We start from the raw sequence: 12,979 nt of genomic DNA on the forward strand, positions 1-12,979 counted from the left end.
TTTTGGCAAAACTATAAAGAACATGCGAAAACGGAGCATTGCGAAGCTATTGACAAGTTGAGAAGGTAGATAAGGAGCTGCTGCTCTGATTGCAGTACTTAATTTCAAGCGCAGTGTTGTGTTTAATGAGAATATGATTGTTACTCAAATTAATAGAGTTAACATCATTCTTGATAAACCCGGAGCTGTCGGGCTGGCTATTTTACATATTTCTAAGACGCTTCTTGTAGATTTCCGCTACGGGTATAAATATACGTAGAAAGAATGTGAGGTAAAAAATGTTAAAGTGTGTTACACAACACGAATATCTTTAATATATCATGTAATTACCTCAACTATTCACGATGATATTAGAAGTGATGTGCGTAAGTGGCTTCACACTTCATGTTATCCTGATAATAACATTTATTGCGTTCCTTGCATCAATAAAAAGGAAGTGGGTTTAGTGAAAGGTGAATTACCGGAGGACATTATCACAGCATTCATAGGACTAAGACCAGAAAAGGGTGCTCTCTAAACTGAAAGATAACACGTAATGCGTAGAACAAAAAGTGAAAAACGCTCATCAACTAAGTAAAGTGTTGAAGTTCAGTAACTGTAGGAAGATACAAGACGACGTAGACAACATTTCCAGTTGGGCTGAAGAATGGCAGCTGGCCCTAAATGTGGAAAAATCCAAGTTAATGCGGATGAGTAGGAAGATCAAACCTGTAATCCTGTGATTCCTGGTGTAACCTTGCGAAGAGATATGAGGTAGAACGAGCATGTGAGAACTGTGGTAGGGAAGGCAAATTGCCAACTACCGTTTATTGGGAAAATTTTAAGAAAGAGTTATTCACCTGTAAAGGATATCGCATACAGGACGCTGACGGGACCAATTCTTGATTACTGCTACAGTGGTTGAGATCCGTGCCAGATCGGATTGAAGGAGGACACAGAAGCAATTCAGAGGCAGGCTGCTAGATTTGTTACTGGTAGGTTCGAATAACACGCAAGTGTTACGGATATGCTTTGGGAGATATTTAAACGACTTGCTGTGTCAAGCACGTTCCCTGGAAGGAAAGCGAGGGTATTTTCGAGAAACACTATTGAGAAAATTTAGAGAATCGGCATTTGAAGCTGACTGCCGAACTATTCTACTGCCGCCAACATACATTGTACTTAATGACCACAAACATCAGTTACGAGAAGTTAGAGCTCATAAAGTGGCATATAGATAGTCATTTTTCCCCTCCCTATTTGCGAGTGGAACAGGACGGAAAATGACAAGTAGCAGTACAAGGTACCCTCCGCGGGGCACCGTCCGGTGGCTTCTTGTAGATTTCCGTGTCTACAAAATTTGCTTGTAAATGTAGATGCAGAATGAACCATTGATGATTATCGAGCACGTGTATTAAATTGTGTTGGTAAATTTGTCTGTTCAGTATATAATATCATGAAAGCTGCATACAGTTTCCACTAAAAGCAATATAAATTGGCGTTATCAGTAAAAGATGGAAAATGCTAAACAGTCGATAATAAAGTGAACACTAAAGAGTGGGGTCAATTTCGAGAAGAGTTGGCTAGTCAACACCTGAGTGAGTGGAAAGAGGTCATTTAAAATTGATTTAACAGTAAAATACTTGTTTGGGTGTCAATGAAATTGTAGCCTACTGGTTGCAAAATCAATGTACTGAAATGGTAACCAAAGTGTTGTAAACGTAGAAAAAGTATAAACTGAATTTTTAACGTACATGTGACATTATTTGTAGTGTAATTTCAACCTGCATATTATACATTTGCACGTTGTCTGCAGAGCCTGTGATTGCTCGATATGTATATATTTATGTTATAGGTGTATTATGGAAATGTAACATACTGTGATTGTAGCGTAGTTGTAACAGATGTGTTATGAAAAATGTAACGAAGGACTTCCGTTATATATTATGAGATACACAACTCTGTGTTTTTCTTGTGATCTATATCTATAATGGTAGAACGAGTGCGTGTTTTAACGTGCAAGGAAACCAAAATATGGTATTCCATCTCCTTCCTGCGTCTATAGAACTGCATAGATTATATCATGTGGAATCTTTCCTGAAATGGCTTACTTTGTAAGAGAGTTCACGTGAAAGGACGTGGCTACATGCAGACAAATGAAATATATTCCTGATCCAACTTGCACAGAGTGCAATTACAAAAGTGCCACAGCCGCTGGATCAAAATCATGTTGTGTCCCGCCCATCAATGCCATAGGAAGTTGTCTTATTGGTTATTACATTTTAAGACTGTTTCAAAAATATTAAATAGAAAAGGAATAGTAGGAGGTTGGAGGAAGAGTGAGGTTAGGGGGTGAGGGAAGGAAGAGGGAGTGTAGGAGCGTAAGGGAGAGCGAAATGGATGAGGGAGGGGAGGGAAGTTCAAGGTCGAATTTGATCCAAAGACTATATTACTATCCTACTGCAACACAATTGCCTCGAATGCTCTCATTTGGTGGACACGACCAACGTTGATCATGGATTTTATCTCCTAGGCTCTCTCTCCCTCCCTCTCTCTCTCTCTCTCTCTCTCTCTCTCTCTCTCTCTCTCTCTCTTTCTCCCTACTTCCCTTTCCAACCTTTCTTTCTCTCAAATACACACACACACACACACACACACACACACACACACACACACACACTCCTTGACACATACACACACACAAAAGTTCTCAATGTATATTTTCTGAACTGATAGAGCGAATTTCAACGTCTAGTAACAATATTCACAATTTTAATTGGGAAGCTAATTCGTAAAAGAAGAAGTATATCACATCGCTGAGTTCCTGAAAACACTCCCTTTTACAATGAACGAATCGCTTAATATCCTTTACAATATGTCAGCTTATAATCTACTGACTGGTTAATTTAAATAAAATGGAGAAATTAACTTTATTTAATGAAGTGAAAAACGCTAATACATAATAAATTCGTTAGCAGTGGGACGTAAATCCATTACTCCCTCTTACACAGATATGGTACTATTTTCTACAGCATGTGTATTTTGTTTCTGTGTGTTGTTACGTAATAATATCCTCATAATCTTTTCGCTGTTTTTACTTTTTCACTACCACTGTATTAACACCAAACCACAAAAGTGAACACGGCGAAAGAAGAATAAATAATGTAGCACACTATTAAATATGTGCTATTATTAGGACATTAGTTACCCATTACTGCTGCACATCAGAACGGTTCAGCGTGGGAATACAGAAAATTTGTAAGTTCACCGGCCGAATACTGCATCCATAGCGGGGCCAGTATGTAAACAGCCTTGGCGTGTCTCATAAGCAATTACACTTGGCGAGCAGGCCGACAGAAAGCGCAGACTCAGCAAGGCTGTATGTGACTACAAATGATTCAGCAGAAAGTGTGCTACAGATACAACAGATATAACATTACGCAAGAAGCACAATTCGCTTTACAAATCCACTTAATAGTTTTGTCAACAGGACTAATGAACCAAAAGCAACCATTAAGCAAATCTAGCAGTGGGAGAGACTAGTGATGGCTAGGAATTAAGAAGGAGGGTTCGGTCATTGTGAATGATGTCTAATAATAAAACACCTTCCCCAACCATGATAAATATCTCATCTGACAGAACAGTAGTCACTCGATCAGAAGAATTGCTGTCATTCACTACGTTCGCACTCGATTTTCTGATTACTAACATTTGTGAGACTGGTTCTGATCTGTTTTGCACCACCGTTCCACAAGGACGCTACGTGAATGTTTTTAGGAATCAGGTGTTGAACCTACAACCTTCAAGGTAGGAAGATACCATCTCACACATGTAGGGAGTTCACAAGAGTGCAGCGGTACGGGCAGTGATGCAATCAGACAATGGAAAATCTTTGATTTTCGTTATTAAGGTTCATATATTTCACGAAGTATGACTTCATAATATCAAAATATCATAATTTTAATACATACAGAATGGTAAAATATTGATATTGGGTGTTCAAAACTGTGAAGCAAAGTTCCTAACTGTTCTAAGCTTGTTTAATAGTAAGATGGTTGATGACCATGTCTGGGGATCGATAAAATACATAAAAATTGAATACAACTGGGGCCAGAGCTACCAATTACTCTAAAAATGCACAATTAAAATAACCAATTAATGCATGGGATCGATAAAGAGCAACCAGAAAGAAGTACACAATTAAAACAATTCAATAATTTCAGGGTATAAAGCATTCTACAGTGGCTGATCAATCCTTTTTGTTAGATCGGATATCTCGTGTTTCTGCTTCAATTAAGCTCTACAATCGTGAATATGCTTAACTACAGGTCATGGTTGAATGTGCAAAAAAATAGAAATGACGGAGACGACCGCAGATCTGAGTGTCAAGTGAATATCACTTGCTGGCGTTGCGCGAGCGCACGTGTTTATCTTTCATTGGCGGCGGCAGTGGCGGCTGTCGGCGCGAGCTGTGAACCCGAGAACCTATTCTAAATCTCGGCTGTTAAACCTCACTGCGAACAAGTGTTCACATAATAACTCTCGCAATCGTTTCAGCGCGGCGCGAATCGCCTTGCTCTAACACTCGACGATTTGCTGCAAGAGAAAGAGCGAATTTTCAGTCTGAAATTTGCCTATATCAAAGGTGGTGGCCTTGCGTTTTCTTTATGGCCAATCAGAGAGTTCGTACTAGTTATAACCCCACCCACTTGAGTTTCTGTAGCCTATCACAAGTGTCGTTTCTTTCCTGGAGCAGAGTTTAACTTCTGCTGTGTAATATTGAAGTAAATAGCTTTTTCTTTCATGCGAGTTTTAGCATAGGTGGCTTCAGTGAGTAACCAGTGTTAGTTGGGTTTGTCCAGATGTTTATCTGCCATCTCTCGCCGTGTTCCTGTAGAAAGGCTTTCTGAAGGGTCATCGTTAAAAGCAGGGGCAAGGGAGGCTTTTGCCCCTGGCAGTCTGTGCAGTGGCTCTGGCGTCTCATTGTGCCCGCTAGATATCCCTCAGTGAAATTTCCGGCCTACATGGGACAGGCGTTGCCATCGTAAAATTCTCCATCCCTCAGATACGTAATAATTCCCTCAGAATAATACGTAATCCAGATGACTGGAACAAAATAAATAGTGTAGCCGATATTGTCTCGAACACTCTGCACGAAGAATACAAGTGCCAGAACCCGTATGGAAGGAGGCGTAGACAAACACAAATAACACAACAAACCACATGGGAGGACACGAACACGACCACAGATTCCGAAATCGAGGAAGGAACACTAAGTGAACATGACTCAGAAGGGATCAACATGTTAGGGACAAAAATCAACAATGTATGATAGTGCATGCCACAACACGGTCACGAACAACACAACAGTCATAAAACAAATAAACACCGGCACCACATACTAAGACTGAAGTAATAAGGTAATGTCGCTTGGGAGGAGAAGTCTCGAAGAACTTTTATTCCGAGGCCCTCCTCCCAAATGGTATCCTGCATAGTGTTAAAAGTATACTGCACACAAGCAGTAATGTATTGCTCGTCTTATTGTGTGCAGACAGAAGTATATTCTCTTCTCTGTTGAAAGCTATAATCAATGAATTTCATATATCAGAAATGTACTATGTTATTTAAGGAATAATGCATTCATGCAACAATGAATTATATTCTCTTTCAACTAACAAGTTATAAATATAAGTGTATTTCTCATGTGAAGCTAAAATTCATGTATTCCATGTATGAAGTGCTCAATCAGAATTTAATCCGTGTAAACATGCATTAGCGCGAACCATTTCAGATGAGAATAGCTAGAGGTTCTACCGAGACCTTCTCATCTGAAATAGATAGAAATAGGCCATTACTAACCAACATGCTACTTAGACTGTATTACTCATCGAAATACAGCATATCACTTCCCTCTACGTTTTAGAAATTATTCTTAACCACGCTCATTGTGTTACATTTTCTTTTTTTCTCTTTCTTTCACATCTGCATCGCATAAATTATATTCTCATCACCTATATAGTAACAAATTATATGGAACCATTTTAACAATTTTTGAGCATTCAATTCGTTGTAACCTCAGAGAAATCTTTATATATTATGTTCTTTATATTATGTATGTATGTAGTCGAATTAAGTCAGGTGATGCTGAGGGAATTAGATTAGGAAATGAAACACTTAAAGTACTAAACGAGTTTTGCTATTTGGGGAGCAAAATAACTGATGATGGTCGAAGTAGAGAGGATATAAAATGTAGACTGGCAGTGGCAAGGAAAACGTTTCAGAAGAAGAAAAATTTGTTAACATCGAGTATAGATGTAAGTGTCAGGAAGTCATTTCTGAAAGTATTTGTATGGAGTGTAACCATGTATGGAAGTGAAACATGGACGATAACTATTTTGGACAAGAAGAGAATAGAAGCTTTCGAAATGTGGTGCTGCAGAAGAATGCTGAAGATTAGATGGGTAGATCACATCACTAATGAGGAAGTATTGAATAGGATTGCGGAGAAGAGAAATTTGTGGCACAACTTGACCAGAAGAAGGGATCGGTTGGTAGTACATGTTCAGAGGCATCAAGGGATCACCAATTTAGTATTGGAGGGCAGGGTGGAGGGTACAAATCGTAGAGGGAGACCAAGAGATGACTACATTAAGCAGATTCAGAAGGATGTAGGTTGCAGTAGGTACTGGGAGATGAAGAAGCTTACACAGGATAGAGTAGCATGGAGAGCTGCATCAAACCAGTCTCAGGACTGAAGACCACAACAACAACAACATTATTTTTTTAAAAAAAGCATTGACAACTGTATACCAATAAGACTATAACAATGAGAAGTCTTTGCTATTAGATTCAGAAGCATAAGACCCACCTTACATTTCAAGGCGGTGGGTTACCCTGTACTGTTAATGAAATAAATAAATGAAATAAGTAAATTCACTCAGAACCGCGTATCGTATCGGGTGTGGGATATTACTTGCGTGCAATTACTAGTGTGAGTGTTAATGGTTTATATTCACAAAATGTTTGTCTTGTTTATTCGCTTTGCCTCTCAATAAGTCGTACATTTTCACGTAACTATGTTGTGTGACATACTGATTTAACTCGAATTGTTTCAGGAATTCAATGTACGGCGTGTTATTTGTTTGACACCATACTCTGTTAGTTAACAGTTTGTGTAGGATTGTACCAGTTTCTCCAGTACATCTTTGATACACTGTTGGGCGAGGATGACTGCCAGGAGCCATCTTTGAGACTGGAACAACAACTGCCACTGATGAGCCACACAGGAGACTGTGACCAGGTCACAGAACGGGGGTACGACCTGCTGTAACATTGCTGCCTCCAACCCACCACCAGCTTGCTGAAGGGCAGGTCACGATCAACAAAAGAGCATGACATTATGACAGACGTCAACACGGCAAGATGCAGTGACTGGTACGGCAGTAGACTCAGGCATCAAAGCTACGAACAACTCCATAGCATGCTGTGAGAAGGCTAGAGCAACCACAAGACGGACCGAGCGCTCTCACCTCCTCTCAGAAGTCCAATCAGAGGACCACAGCAGCTGATAGACGTACATCTACATATACATCCATACTCCGAGAGCCACCTGACGGTGTGTGGCGGAGGGTACCTTGAGTACCTCCATCGGTTCTCCCTTATATTCCAGTCTCGTATTGTTCGTGGAAAGAAGGATTGTCGGTATGCTTCTGTGTGGGCTCTAATCTCTCTAATTTTATCCTCATGGTCTCTTCGCGAGATATACGTAGGAGGGAGCAATGTACTGCTTGACTCCTCGGTGAAGGTATGTTCTCGAAATTTCAACAAAAGCCCGTACCGAGCTGCTGAGCGTCTCTCCTGCAGAGTCTTCCACTGGAATTTATCTATCATCTCCGTAACGCTTTCGCGATTACTAAATGATCCTGTAACGAAGCGCGCTGCTCTCCGTTGGATCTTCTCTATCTCTTCTATCAACCCTATCTGGTACGGATCCCACACTGCTGAGCAGTATTCAAGCAGTGGGCGAACAAGCGTACTGTAACCTAATTCCTTTGTTTTCGGATTTCATTTCCTTAGGAATCTTCCAATGAATCTCAGTCTGGTACCTGCTTTACCGTCGATCAACTTTATATGGCCATTCCATTTTAAATCACTCCTAATGCGTACTCCCAGATAATTTATGGAATTAACTGCTTCCAGTTGCTGACCTGCTATTTTGTAGCTAAATGATAAGGGATCTATCTTTCTATGTATTCGCAGCACATTACACTTGTCTACATTGAGATTCAATTTCTATTCCCTGCACCATGCGTCAATTCGCTGCAAGTCCTCCTGCATTTCAGTACAATTTTCCATTGTTACAACCTCTCGTTACACCACAGCATCATCTGCAAAAAGCCTCAGTGAACTTCCGATGTCATCCACAAGGTCATTTATGTATATTGTGAATAGCAACGTTCCTACGACACTCCCCTCCGGCACACCTGAAATCACTCTTACTTCGGAAGACTTCTCTCCATTGAGAATGACATGCTGCGCTCTGTTATCTAGGAACTCCTCAATCCAATCATACAATTGGTCTGATAGTCCGTATGCTCTTTCTTTGTTTATTAAACGACTGTGGGGAACTGTGTCAAACGCCTTGCGGAAGTCAAGAAACACGGCATCTACCTGTGAACCCGTGTCTATGGCCATCTGTGTCTCGTGGACGAATAGCGCGAGCTGGATTTCACATGGCCGTGTTTTTAGACACCAATACTGATTCCTACAGAGTAGATTTCTAGTCTCCATAAAAGTCATTATACTCGAACATAATACGTGTTCCAAAATTCTACAACTGATCGACGTTAGAGATAGGGTCTGCCTCAGGTCACAGCACAGTATGGAGGACGCCATCTGGACTGAAATTACTAAATAAACATCTCTTTCAATCGACTCATGTGTTATCATGTCTTCCGATGCGTCCATGAACCTACCACGACCATTCTGGACACAGTAAGGGCACCAGTCGGGCAAGCTGGCCCCTACATTATACACACAATAATTTCTGTAAACAAATACTCCAGTTATGCGTTTCACCAACGAAACCTCGTTTGTAACCTGGTGTCTCCAAACCCCTGTGCCAGATCATCCAATTACAACTGAATCAGTGGTTTTGAAAAGGTCATCAGTCCCTTTTTTAAGAAAATGAGGTTAGGAGCTGAAAACTTTCTTTATGACTGTATCTACCGGTTTTCATTGAAGCTGGCTACAGTCCAATACATATTATCATACTTATCATGGTTTGAAAAATCTGTATGTTCTGAAAAGGGGCATCAACCCAGGACTCTCGGAACAACTACAGTAGCGCTCTCATATGATCTACTGACAAACCTCTTGTCAATCCCATAACTGCTTGCAGCTAATGTTGTCCTGATTTGTATTTTAGTTAGATTCTGTTTAATCTGTCTTAAAAGATGAACTCTGAATCTGGTTCTCAAGCGGAAATAAATTCAAAAATAAAAGTAAAAGAGTTAAATAAAATCCTGACAATTATATTCAAAATGTGATTCAAAAAGTTCAAAATTAAAGGACTTGGACGCACAGACAACAGTAGTAAAACTGAGAAAGCAAAAAGCACTGGACCTGATTGCAAAGAAGTTGATGTTGTCAAAATATGCGTTAATTTGACTGTTCTGAAATTAGTGTATCTTAATAAAACATGTGAGAATACTTACGCTGCCGGCCGGTGCGGCCGAAAGGGTTCTAGGCGCTTCAGTCTGGAACCGCGCGACCGCTACGGTCGCAGGTACGGACCCTGCCTCGGGCATGGATGTGTGTGATGTCCTTAGGTTAGTTAGGTTTAAGTAGTTCTAAGTTCTGTCTAAGTTCTACGGGACTGATGATCTCATATGTTAAGTCCCATAGTGCTCAGAGCCATTTGAACCTAATCTACCCTAGTAATCCCACCTCGGATTGGGGAACTAGAGTTTACCGTGGAATCGCAACCACATGTCGTTCCTGCAAAATTTTCGAAATGCTGACAGCTGAAGGGTAGGTTAAAGGCGGGCCGATAATTCTGTGGTCCATCCGGGGCTAGCTCCCGAGACCTTTAGATTTCGTGGCGCGCGCTTTACCGCTGAGCCAGCTGGCCGACAGCGCCACAGTGGGAGGTGCACTACACAGTGGAGTTGACAGCGGTTTGCAGTGTATAGCACAGTCTAACTTAACAGTCACGACACTTCGCCTCGATTTTGTTGCCTACCGCACCAGCAGCACCCCAAGCGGCCAGTAACTTAAACTGTGAGTTGGGCGCGATCGTGAAAGCGAATAGTGGTTGTTTATTTTGATTTCTACAGTGGTTTTTACATGCTGGAGCGTTTGTAGCGCAATAAATTGCAGCAACAACAACAGGAAGAAGACAGTGTAGCTGTCTTTTTTTTACATTTTCCTAAGGATCCTGAGAGGTATATATCATCAGGTTACTAAACTGTATCGTCAGAATTTACTTGCAAACTACATGTGTAGTAATGATTAATGTTTCGCTTTAGGAGCAGAAAATGGTTGGTTAGTAGCAGACGAGAAAACCTTATGAAAAAAGACCCAGTTTACCGGTATAATAATATTAGCTTTTGTTCGCTACATTTCGAACAAAACCAGTTCATGAACGCAGACAACAATAAACTCGTGTAGAACGCAGTACCCACAATTGTTGACATGCTAAATAAGCCACGTCAACTGACGATGAGGAGGAAACTGCCATAAAGATTCGACAATCCATCTACAGCTGTAAAACAGTCCTATGACACAGAAGCAGCCAGTTCAACTATGTATCAGTGCCAAATTCGTGTGAATCGTCAAAACAGTCATGCTTTGACGACGAAGTGGTTATATTAAGTGGAGTCATTCGTGTCTTACAAAAGCGTTTGGTATGTGTTTCATTCACTTCTGTTGTTAGTCACTTGATTTTCCTTGCTTCCTTCGTGTGATGACATTTTGTTAGCACCTTGTTCACTCACAGATTGTTTGAAAATTATTCAGATATTTGGTTTTGCGTGAAATTTAATGTAATCAGCTCATTATAATGTTTTCAACATATTTCTCCCACTACTTGGCAGTTGCTTGACCCACTTGGAATAATATAAAGATGAAGGTCGTACTTCTGGCAACAGGCGACAACAATGGCAAACACAGTAGGCCTGCAGAACGATAGGAGCTGTCGATCGCTTTTGCATGTAGAGGTACATGTCCTTGCTTCTTACATGTGAATCTGTGTGTTTATATTCTTTTGGTAAACTGCAGTTCTATTCAATGTCACAAGTGTTTCTTCAGGAATGTGTTGTAGCTTGCCATTAGATCCGCGGTTTTTGTCCATACTTGCGCTTATTTTAGAATCATTTTTAGAAACATATATACAGGGTGTTACAAAAAGGTACGGCCAAACTTTCAGGAAACATTCCTCACACGCAAATAAAGAAAAGATGTTATGTGGACATGTGTCCGGAAACGCTTAATTTCCATGTTAGAGCTCATTTTAGTTTCGTCAGTATGTACTGTACTTCCTCGATTCACCGCCAGTTGGCTCAATTGAAGGAAGGTAATGTTGACTTCAGTGCATGCGTTGGCATGCGCCTCATTGCTCTACAGTACTAGCATCAAGTACATCAGTACGTAGCATCAACAGGTTAGTGTTCATCACGAACGTGGTTTTGCAGTCAGTGTAATGTTTACAAATGCGGTGTTGGCAGATGTCCATTTAATGTATGGATTAGCACGGGGCAATAGCCGTGGCACGGTACGTTTGTATCGAGACAGATTTCCAGAACGAAGGTGTTCCGACAGGAAGACGTTCGAAGCAATTGATCGGCGTCTTAGGCACAACGGAACATTCCAGCCTATGACTCGCGACGACGAGGACACCTGCAATGGACGAGGCAATTCTTCCTGCAGTTGACGATAACCCCAATGTCAGCGTCAGAGAAGTTGCTGCTGTACAAGGTAACCTTGACCACGTCACTGTATGGGGAGTGCTACGGGAGAACCAGTTGTTTCCGTACCATGTACAGCGTGTGCAGGCACTATCAGCAGCTGATTAGCCTCCACGGGTACACTTCTGCGAATGGTTCATCCAACAATGTGTCAATCATCATTTCAGTGCAAATGTTCTCTTTACGTATGAGGCTTCATTCCAACGTGATCAAATTGTAAAATTTCACAATCAACATGTGAGGGCTGACGAGAATCCGCACGCAATTGTGCAATCACGTCATCAACACAGATTTTCTGTGAACGTTTGGGCAGGCATTGTTCGTGATGTCTCGATTGGGCCCCATGTTCTTCCACCTACGTTCAATGGAGCATGTTATCATGATTTGATACGGGATACTCTACCTGTGCTGCTAGAACATGTGCCTTTACAAGTGCGACACAACATGTGGCTCTTGCACGATGGAGCTCCTGCACATTTCAGTCAAAGAGTTCGTACGCTTCTCAGCAACAGATTCGGTGACCGATGGATTGGTAGAGGCGGACCAATTCCATGGCCTCCACGCTCTCCTGGCCTCAACCCTCTTGACTTTCATTTATGGGGGCATTTGAAAGCTCTTGTCTACGCAACCCCGGTACCAAATGTAGAGACTCTTCGTGCTCGTATTGTGGACGGCTGTGATCTGTGATACAATACGCCATTCTCCGGGCTGCGTCAGAACACCAGGGATTCCATGCGACTGAGGGTGGATGCATGTATCCTCGCTAACGGAGGGCATTTTGAACATTTCCTGTAACAAAGTGTTTGAACTCACTCTGGTACATGTGTTGCTGTGTGTTTCCATTCCATGAATAATGTGATTTGAAGAGAAGTAATAAAATGAGCTCTAACATGGAAAGTAAGCGTTTACGGAAACATGTCCACATAACATATTTTCTTTTTGTGTGTGAGGAATGTTTGTTGCCGGCCGGAATGGCCGAGCGGTTCTCGGAACCGCGCGACCGCTACGGTGGCAGGTTCGAATCCTGCCCCCGG

At 41.4% G+C, this 12,979-nt stretch overlaps 1 protein-coding gene across 1 annotated transcript in view; it reads left to right on the top strand.

The window, feature by feature from the left end:
- The window catches only part of LOC126273425 (uncharacterized), a 248,580-nt gene that overhangs the window by 32,490 nt on the left and 203,111 nt on the right, over positions 1-12,979 (top strand). The window lies entirely within an intron of this gene.

The sequence above is a fragment of the Schistocerca gregaria genome, chromosome 5, assembly GCF_023897955.1.
Source record: "Schistocerca gregaria isolate iqSchGreg1 chromosome 5, iqSchGreg1.2, whole genome shotgun sequence".
Classification (NCBI taxonomy): Eukaryota; Metazoa; Arthropoda; class Insecta; order Orthoptera; family Acrididae; genus Schistocerca; species Schistocerca gregaria.